Here is a 10,180-nt window from a genome sequence, read left to right as displayed (position 1 = left end):
TTCTTATAGTGAGCCTGGGTGGAGGCTGCAGTATTCAGACCAGTTTATGAAGTTAAGGATCAAAAGACTTAGAGGCAATCCTCTTTCGGGTCTCAGGTCCACAGAAGAGAAAAAGATGAGAAGTGAAAAACCATCGATTTCAATGAGTGATAATATAAAGAAAAAAGAACACAGAAGGGAGCAGCTTGAAATAAGCCCTGCAGCAGGGGCAGAGATTGGGGCAATTAAAACCCGTGGCAAGAGCCCAATTAAGGGTAGAAACAATCAATGGACTACCTCTCTGGGCGCTCAGTGTGAAAATAGATCACCAATTCCCCGTCGATTTTTTCAGCACCACCGACACATATGGAAAAGATCGCGCCATCGGCAGCGTCATCTCCAAAAAAAGGTCAGATATTTATATACATTTATACTTACTGGGTGGCGTCGTCATTAAGGAATGTTAAGTGAGAGATATGTGTTTCTTAACATGCAATGATAACGGTGGCAATTAACTTCGAAAGGCAGGGAAATTTGGAAAGGAAATGTCTACAGGAAAATATTGACAGGAAATACAAGGGGCAGGGGGAAATGACACAAATAATGGAGATCAAAGACAAATGAGCGAAGTATGCTTGAGAAAAAAGTTAATGCAAGAAGAAAGGAAAGGGCAGACATAAATAGAACTTGGGTTTTATATTTAGAGTTTGTTCCAGGTGATGAAAGAAAGGGCAAGTTTTATAGTGTTAAAGTGAATAAAATGGCATAAGGCAGCCCCAGACCAAATGAAAAATGAGAAATAGTGGAAGGCTTTTTTCCCTCATATTTATTCAGTCATGAAATTGGGGAAGATTCATCCTGCTATTTTATTAACAGTAAAAGACAAGGAGAATTTAGAGACTCCTAAAATGTCCAAAGGGGCAGAAAATACTGTAAATCTCTCAAGAAAAAGGAGTGCTTCTGGAACATATGGACACATCGCTGGATTTTGGCCCAGGTTTTCAATATAATTTTGGAAGGAGACATGGCCAAGTCTGTGTCACAAAGGCGAGTGACAATTTTGTTTCAGAAAATTGGAAGAACATCAGGAATCAGAGACCTTAACTATTGAATTTAAACTCTAAATTTTTTGCGGAAATTTTATTTTGAAAGACTCATGAAGGTTTCTGACAGAGGCATATTTGTGGCTCAAAATTGGGCAATAAAGGGAAAGAAGATTACAAATTGCTTTGTCAATTTGTAAGGAATAATTGTCCTGGAATAATTGTCCTGGCAGAAGAGGAGAGTTGATCAGATTGTACACTAAGTCTCCACAAGAGAAGGCATTTGATAGGACGAAACAGGATTCATCCTTGAAAACAAACATGACCAAATGTGTTTTTGAGCTTCATGGAGAATCCTAGGGAAAAATGTGATGAATATTCTAATAGTGCTCGGAGCAGGAGATGAGATCAGAGAGGGAACAAAACAGGATGCCTTATATTACTCTACGAATGCATCTGTAATCGACTCTCAGTAGGAAAATGCATAACAGATCTAAGGCCTGAACAGTATAAAGGTGAAACAGGGAAGGAAACAGGTAAACTGAGCCAAATTCTGGCCTCCGGTGAGGGTGTTACAATATTGATGGCTTTCAAATCAGTGGCAAACACTCTGGGTGATTTAAACGTTGATAAAAAATGAGTGTGAAATGATTAGACATTAACAAAATGATTTTTTTTAAAAAAATCTATTAAAATATTAGAGAGATATTTTTGGTAAATAAAAATAATTGTAAGAGACCAGAAGATGATTAGAAGAAAATAAGGTACTTGGAAATTTGGAGGCTCTCCTCTTTGGAATATTTCTGGCCTTTTCGTGCAACAAGTATTTGGCTGGGTTCCTTCTTGAAGGAGGGAGGTGACTTTTCAGTGAAAGTAATCAAGACTAAAGTTTTATAACTCTATGGGGTTGGTGGGGGAAGGTGGGATGTTAATCTTTCTGGGGCTCCATTCAAGAGCCTGAAATTGTGCTACCATGGTTTTGGCCATGAAGGAACTGGAGGGGCTTTATCTAGTAATAATAATAATAATAATAATAATAATAATAATAATAATTGTGACATTTGTTAAGCTCTTACTATGTGTCAGGCACAGTACTAGCCAATCGGGTTGGATCCAAACCCTTCCCCATCATCAACTGAGAAAGGGCTGTGGACTCGGCCCAATTTTCATTCAATCGTATTTACTGAACGCTTACTGGTCAATTTTGTTCAACCTACTCCAGGATGCAATGGAGAATAGGTATGTTGATGTCAATATTATTCCTATTTTTGGGAAACTCTTTCATTTTTGCAGACTGAGAGCAGGCTAGGAAGCCCTTGAATCACACACTCAAGACGCTTACACGCTGATGACTGTGCTCCGAAAGCACACCCCTAAGAGGACAAGCAGGAGATTATGAAGCCTTCTCAAAATTAACCAAGAGCTAATGGCAGTCTTCCCTTCTGAAATGTAAGTTTATTGTGGGCAGGAAACGTACCTGCAGACTTTATTTTATTGTACTCTCCCAACCACTTAGTTGCTAGTGCTAGTCTAGTGCTCTACATATAATAAGCACTCAATAAATACCACTGTTGATAATGATGATGATGACGATAAGTAGCATGAAGAATGAGAAAACATTAAAAACCTCCAATGTAGATGGTGAAATAAGCTTCGAAAAAATGGACAATGATTCAGACAGTTCCAGAACCACAGGGAACTCCCAAATATAAATGAGGAAGCATAGATAAATAGGCTTAAAGTGGCAAGCTAAATCAACCAGTGAAAAGCAACCACACCGCTATTTAGAGGGAATAATTTTCATTCTCCTCAGGCTCCTCATCACTCCATTTCTCAAAATGTCGAGGAAGATTTCTGTCTATCATCATCAATGGTATTTATTGAGCACTTACTATGTGCAGAGCACTGTACCAAGTTCACGGGAGAGCACAGTACAACGGAGTTGGCAGGCACATTCCCTGTCCACAGTGAGCTTACTGTCTACCTTCTTCTTCTGTTGGAGAAGGGGCTTTCCTTCTAGAGTGAAAGGTGGAAAGATGGGAGCTGCTGTGAACATCAGGTCCCCCCCCCCCCTCGTGGATCCTGGGGCTCAAATCAATCAATCATATTTATTTAGCATTTTCTGTGTGCAGAGCACTGTACTAAGCACTTGGAGAGTACAATATAACAGAGTTGGCAGACGCATTCCCTTCCTGTGATAAGCTAGAGTCTAGACAGTCTCGAGGGGGAGATAGACATTGATATAAATAAATTAAATTACAGATATATACATAAGTGCTGTGGGGGTGAGGGAGTGTGGCTTAGTGGAAAGAGCACGGCCTTGGGAGTCAGAGGTGTGGGTTCTAATCCCGTCTCCTCCATTTATCAGCTGTGTAACTTTGGGCAAGTCACTTAACTTCTCTGTGCCTCAGTTACCTCATCTGTAAAATGGGGATTAAGACTGCGAGCCCCACCTGGAACAACCTCATTACCTTGTATCCACCCCAGCATTCAGAACAGTGCTTGGTACATAGTAAGCGCTTAACAAACACCAACATTATTATTATTATTATTATTACCCCAGCGCTTAGAACAGTGCTTAGCATATAGTAAGCGCTTAACAAATACCATCATTATGAATAAAAGATACAAATCCAAAGACAAGAATGACACAAAAGGGAGTGGGAGAAAAGGAAATGAGGGCTTAGTTGGGGAAGAGCTCTTGGAGGAAATGTGCTTTTAATAAGGTTTTGAAGGTGGGAGAGAGTGTCTGTTGGTTATGAAGTAGGAGGGCATTCCGGGCCAGAGGCAGGACATGGGTGAGAAGTCAGTGGTGAAATAGATGAGCTCAAGGTTCAGCGAGTAGCTTGGTATTAGAGGAGTGAAGCCTGCAGGATAAGTTGCCATGGAAAATCAGGGAAGTAAGGTAGATGGGGCAAGGTGATTGAGTGCTTTAAAGCTCATGGTAAGGAGTTTCTGTTTGACGTGAAAGTGGATGGGCTGGAGGTTCTTGAAGAGTCAGGAAACATGGATTGAGTGATTTTGTAGAAAAATAATGCCGGCAGCAGAGTGAAGTAGAGAATCAGCATGGCTCAGTGGAAAGAGCATGGACTTTGGAGTCAGGGGTCATAATAATAATAATAATAATAATGATGGCATTTATTAAGCACTTACTATGTGCAAAGCACTGTTCTAAGTGCTGGGGAGGTTGCAAGGAGATCAGGTTGTCCCATGGGGGGCTCACAGTCTTCATCCCCATTTTACAGATGAGGGAACTGAGGCATAGAGAAGTTGTGACTTGCCTAAGTCACACAGCTGACAATTGGCGGAGCCGGAATTTGAACCCATGACCCCTGACTTCAAAGCCCGTGCTCTTTCCACTGAGCCACACTGGGTCATGGGTTCAAATCCCTGCTCCACCACTTGTCAGCTGTGTGACTTGGGGCAAGTCACTTAATTTCTCTGTGCCTCAGTTACCTCATCTGGAAAATGGGGATTAAGACTGTGAGTCCCCTCCCCCCTCCGCCCCCCGAGGGACAACCTGATCACCTTGTAACCTCCCCAGCACTCAGAACAGTGCTTTGCACACAGTAAGCGCTTAATAAATGCCATCATTATTAAGTATGGACTGAAGTGGGGAGAGACAGGAGGCAGGGAAGTCAGAAAGGAGGCTGATGTAGCAATAGACAGGAAAGGATAAGTGCTTGGATTAATGTGGTAGTAGTTTGGATGGAAAGGAAAGGGTGAATATTAACAATGGTATGAAGGTTTAACTGACAGGATTTGATGACAGACTGAATACGTGGGTTGAATGAAATGAGTCTAGGATAATGGCAAGGTTATGGGCTTGTGAGACAGGGAAGATGGTGGAGCTGTCTACAGTGATTGGAAAGTCAGAGGGAGGACAGGGTTTAGGTGGGGAGGTGAGGAGTTCTGTTTGGGACATGTTAGGTTTGAGGTGTAAGTGGGACATACAAGTAATGATGTCCTGAAGACAGAAGGGAATCTGAGATGGCAGAGAAAGAGAAAGATCAAGATCTGGAGATGTAGATTTGGGAATCATTTGCATAGATATGGTAGTTAAAGCCATGGGACCACGGGAACAAATGAGCTCTCCAAAGGAAGGGGTGTAAATAGAAAATAGGAGACCCAGACCAGAGACTTGAGGGACATCCACAGTTAGGTGGTGGGAGGCAGAGAAGGAGCCTGCTAAAGAGACTGAGATGAATGATAGAAGGAGAACCAGGAGAGGATAGCGTCAGTGAAGCCAAAGTTGGAGGTAATGCTTCCAGGAGAAGCAGGTGGTCGACAGTGTCAAAGGCAGCTGAGAGGTCGGGAGGATTAGAATGGAGTAGAGGCTGTTGGCTTTAGCAAGAAGGAGATCATCGGTGGCTTTTCAGAGGGCAGTTTTAGTGTAGTGAAGGGGATGGAAGCCAGATTGGAGGGGGTCAAGGAGAGAATTGGAGGAGAGAAAGTGGAGGCAATGGGTGTAGACAGCTCGCTGGAGGAGTTTGGAGAGGAATTGCAGGAGGGAAATGGGGCAAGAACCGGAGGGAGCTGTGGGGCCAAGGGAGGGTTTTTTTTAGGATGGGGAGACATGAACATGTCTGAAAGCAGAGGGGAAGAAGCTAGTGAAGGGTTAAACATTGAAAATGGTGGTCAGGGAGCGAAGAAGAGCGGGGACACACATTTTGATAAAGTGCAAAGGAATAGGGTGGGAGGCTCAGGTAGAGGGGTGGATTTTGAGAGAAGGCAAGAAATCTCTTGAGATACTGCTGGGAAAGACAAGAGAGTTAAAGAAGGTACAGGGGGAGAGAGGGAATGGAGACAAGCACTGTACTAAGCGCTTCGGAGACTAATATAAGTAGACACAATGCCGGCCCACAAGGAGCTTATGATCTAGAGGAAAAAATAGACATTAAAATAAATTACAGATAGAGGAAATGGCAGAGTATAGGGATTTATACACAAATGACTTTATACACACTTAACTTCTCTGTGCCTCAGTTACCTCATTTGTAAAATGGAGATTCAGACTGTGAGCACCACATGGGACAACCTGATCACTTTGTATCCCCCAACGCTTAGAGCAGTGCTTTGCACATAGTAAGTGCTTAACAAATACCATTATTATTATTATTATTAAATGTTGTGGAACTGGGTGTGGGGTAACAAAGTATTTAAGGGGTACAGCCCCAAGTGCACAGGTGACGCAGAAGGGAAGGTTGAAGAGAAAGGGTGGGGAAATGAGGCTGATGCAATAGTCAAGCCAGAATAGGACAAGTGCTTGAATCAGCGTGTTAGCAGTTTGGATGGAGAGAAGGAGGAGGATTTTAGAGATGTTGTGAAGGTAGAAGGGACAGGATTTCAGGAGACACTGAATATGCGGATTGAATGAAAGAGATGAGTTGAGGATAAAGCCAAGGTTAGGGGCTTGCAAGACAGGGAGGATGGTGGTTGTCGTGTCTATGGTGATGAGAAAGTCTGGAAGAGGACGGGATTTGGGTGGGAAGATCATCATCAGTCGTATTTATTGAGCGCTTACTGTGTGCAGAGCACTGGAAGATGAGGCATTCTAGTGCCCGAGAGGCCCCGGGTCTCAGAAACACATGCCTCCCCTTGTCCAAGGCTTCACCCTGTAGGGTGAGGGAAGGTAGGGGCTGGACCTGTCTCCGGACAGCGGATCAGAACCAGATACTCAGACAGCTGCTCTGAGGTGAACACAGAATGGAGCAACATCAACAGGGTGGAAAGAAGAAATGCTCTAAAGATACAATGAAGCAAAATTTCAATAGCCAAGGACGATTGGAAGATGGCAACAGAAGGCAGATCAGCATGGAGGGCAGCAATTAGGAATGGGGCGATTGTGTTAGAACAGAGGCTTTGGGAAGAGCATGACAACAAGGTACATGAAAACGGCCCCCGGCACAACAGTGAAGAACTATAATAGTGCAGCAACAGTCTATTTTTACAAGTACATGATGAGGAAATAAATGGTTAGTCACACATTGGTTTTATTAGCCATAGTCATGGGGAGAAAATAAGAAAGTCTCGCCACTAGCAGCTTCATCTTTGGACCAATAGAATGGCTAAATATATATTTATTATTTAATAAAATTATTATTATTTAATAAAATGTATATATATATATGAAATATATATATTTGAACTATCGAGAGGCTGAGTGTGAGCAGTCTCGTTTACTGACTAATTCCCTCTTATTGCAGTAACATCTGAGCGGTTCTTAAAGGCCCTCCCTCTAAGTTCTGAATGGACTCAACTCCTTCAGAGAATTTGTTCACATGTACTGGGCCTGATGTTAAAGATTTCTCATTAAAACTACAATAAGGGATGCAGCATGGTGTAGTGAATAGAGCACGGGCTTGGGAGTCAGAAGGTAATAATAATAATAGCATTTATTAGGTGCTTACTATGTGCAAAGCACTGTTCTAAGCGCTGGGGAGGTTACAAGGTGATCAGGTTGTCCCACGGGGGGCTCACAGACTTAATCCCCATTTTCCAGATGAGGTAACTGAGGTGCAGAGAAGTTAAGTGACTTGCCCAAAGTCACACAGCTGACAACTGGCTGAGCCGGGATTTGAACCCATGACCTCTGACTCCAAAGCCCGGGCTCTTTCCACTGAGCCATTCATTCGAATTCGAATCCTGGCCCCGCCACTTGTCTGCTGTGTGTCCTTGAGCACGTCACTTCACTTCTCTATGCCTCAGTTACCTCATCTTTAAAATGAGGATTAAGACTGTGCGGAGAGAAATGAAGTGACTTTCCCAAGATCATCATCATCATCATCAATCGTATTTATTGAGCGCCTACTATGTGCAGAGCACTGTACTAAGCACTTGGGAAGTACAAATTGGCAACATATAGAGACAGTCCCTACCCAACAGTGGGCTCACAGTCTAAAAGATCACACAGCAGACAGGTAGCAGAGTCGGAATTAGAACCCACGACCTTCTGACTCCCGGACTCCTGCTCTATCCGCTGGGCCATGCTGCTTCTCAAGCTGCTTCTGCCAGGCCCAGTCCCAAAATATCTGGTTTGGTTGGAATCAGAATTAGGGAGACTGAGAGTACAGGAGGCCTTCCCAGACTGAGCCCCCTCCTTCCTCTTCTCCTCTCCTCCTCCCCATCCCCTTCACCATACCTCCTTCCCCTCCCCACAGCACCTGGATATATGTATATATGTTCGTACATATTTATTACTCTATTTATTTATTTATTTTACTTGTACATATTTATTCTATTTATTTTATTTGGTTTATATGTTTTGTTTTGTTGTCTGTCTCCCCCTTCTAAACTGTGAGCCCGCTGTTGGGTAGGGACCATCTCTGTTTGTTGCAAACTTGTATTTCCCAAGCGCTTAGTCCAGTGCTCTGCACACAGTAAGCGCTCAATAAATACGATTGAATGAATGAATGAATACCGGGCGTGATGGTGAAGTTGAGAAAGAAGATGCCTAAAAGACTCTCCTTCTTAGATTTGTAGCCTGTATAAAAGGAGGCAAGCCTGGGGATAGGGAAAAATCTCCTCACAATCTCCTGTAACAAATGTGGGTTAAAGGAGCGTATGTTTAGCATCTCCCTAGTCACAAGAAGTCACAAGACTGTGAGCCCACTGTTGGGTAGGGACCGTCTCTATATGTTGCCAACTTGTACTTCCCAAGCGCTTAGTACAGTGCTCCGCACACAGTAAGTGCTCAATAAATACGATTGATTGATTAAGGATGAGGGCATTATCTTCCCGTCCTCAAGTCATGTACGGTGGCTCTGAAATAAGTAGTGAGGTGTGTTTGCTCCCCTGAGGTCCAGACTGATCCTCTTCATCATCATCATCATCATCATCATCATCATCATCATCATCAATCGTATTTATTGAGCGCTTACTGTGTGCAGAGCACTGTACTAAGCGCTTGGGAAGTACAAATTGGCAACATATAGAGACAGTCCCTACCCAACAGTGGGCTCACAGTCTAAAAGGGGAAGACGAAACCAAACATACTAACAAAATAAAATAAACAGAATAGATATGTACAAGTAAAATAAATAAATAGAGTAATAAATATGTACAAACATATATACATGTATGCAGGTGCTGTGGGGAAGGGAAGGAGGTAAGATGGGGGGATGGAGAGGGGGACGAGGGGGAGAGGAAGGAGAGGGCTCAGTCTGGGAAGGCCTCCTGGAGGAGGCCTTCCTGGCCTCCTCTTGCAGGCAGAGCTATCCTTGTGAGGACAGACCAGGGAGCTTGTCTGCCTCACACTGGGACTTTGCAAATGTGTAGAAAAAAGAAGGCTGCAGGCGTGCTCTGCACCAAGCCCCTACAGGAGGTCACATTGCTGAACCGCTCTCTGAGTTCCTTGTCTATTCTTAGGCTGAACTTTTAGTGACTTCAGTCGGATAGTTTTGGGTTTTTTTTTTTTTTAATTGTGCTACGTGTAGGAAATGGCTGAAGAGTCCCTGAAAAAGAAAAAAAATGTGAAGAGAAAGGAACCTGAAAAAACAATCTGCTTCCCTTGCAATGTTCTGACCCTAGTGCCCCTAGCCACCCGTCATCCCTCACTGTATCGGGGCAGCGAAGCTCACACAATGAGGAGGAAGCCACAAGTAGGAAGAGACAAGGACACAAGCCAGGGGGCTTGGCTGCTCGGTGGGGACCAATAAATACGATTGAATGAATGAATGAATGAGGACCGGCAGTTGTTTTTGGGGTGCCATCCGCGCGGGGAGGGCCCATGGCCAAGACTGAGCCCCCTCCTTCCTCACCCCCCCCGCCTTACCTCCTTCCCCTCCCCACAGCACCTATATAGATGTATATATGTTTGTACGGATTTATTACTCTATTTTATTTGTACATATTCATTCTATTTATGTTATTTTGTTAATATGCATTGTTTTGTTGTCTGTCTCCCCTTTCTAGACTGTGAGCCCGCTGTTGGGTAGGGACCGTCTCTAGATGTTGCCAACTTGTACTTCCCAAGCTCTTACTACAATGCTCTGAGCACAGTAAGCGCTCAATAAGTACGATTGAATGAATGAATTACTCTTATTTGTACATATTTATCCTATTTATGTTATTTTGTTCATATGTTTGGTTTTGTTCTCTGTCTCCCCCTTCTAGACTGTGAGCCCGCTCTTGGGTAGGGACCGTCTCTAGATGTTGCC

At 43.5% G+C, this 10,180-nt stretch overlaps 1 long non-coding RNA gene across 1 annotated transcript; it reads left to right on the top strand.

Moving 5' to 3' along the window:
- The first annotated feature begins 246 nt into the window (after positions 1–246).
- Positions 247–9,667, top strand: LOC119942884. The gene is made up of 3 exons (XR_005455408.1): positions 247–388; positions 2,316–2,471; positions 9,458–9,667. It is a non-coding gene; the product is annotated as an uncharacterized LOC119942884 (long non-coding RNA).
- The last annotated feature ends 513 nt before the right edge of the window (positions 9,668–10,180 follow it).

The sequence above is a fragment of the Tachyglossus aculeatus genome, chromosome 21, assembly GCF_015852505.1.
Source record: "Tachyglossus aculeatus isolate mTacAcu1 chromosome 21, mTacAcu1.pri, whole genome shotgun sequence".
NCBI classification, from domain to species: Eukaryota; Metazoa; Chordata; class Mammalia; order Monotremata; family Tachyglossidae; genus Tachyglossus; species Tachyglossus aculeatus.
The sequence above is the reverse complement of the archived record's forward strand: the minus strand, read 5'-3'. Positions and strand labels throughout refer to the sequence as shown.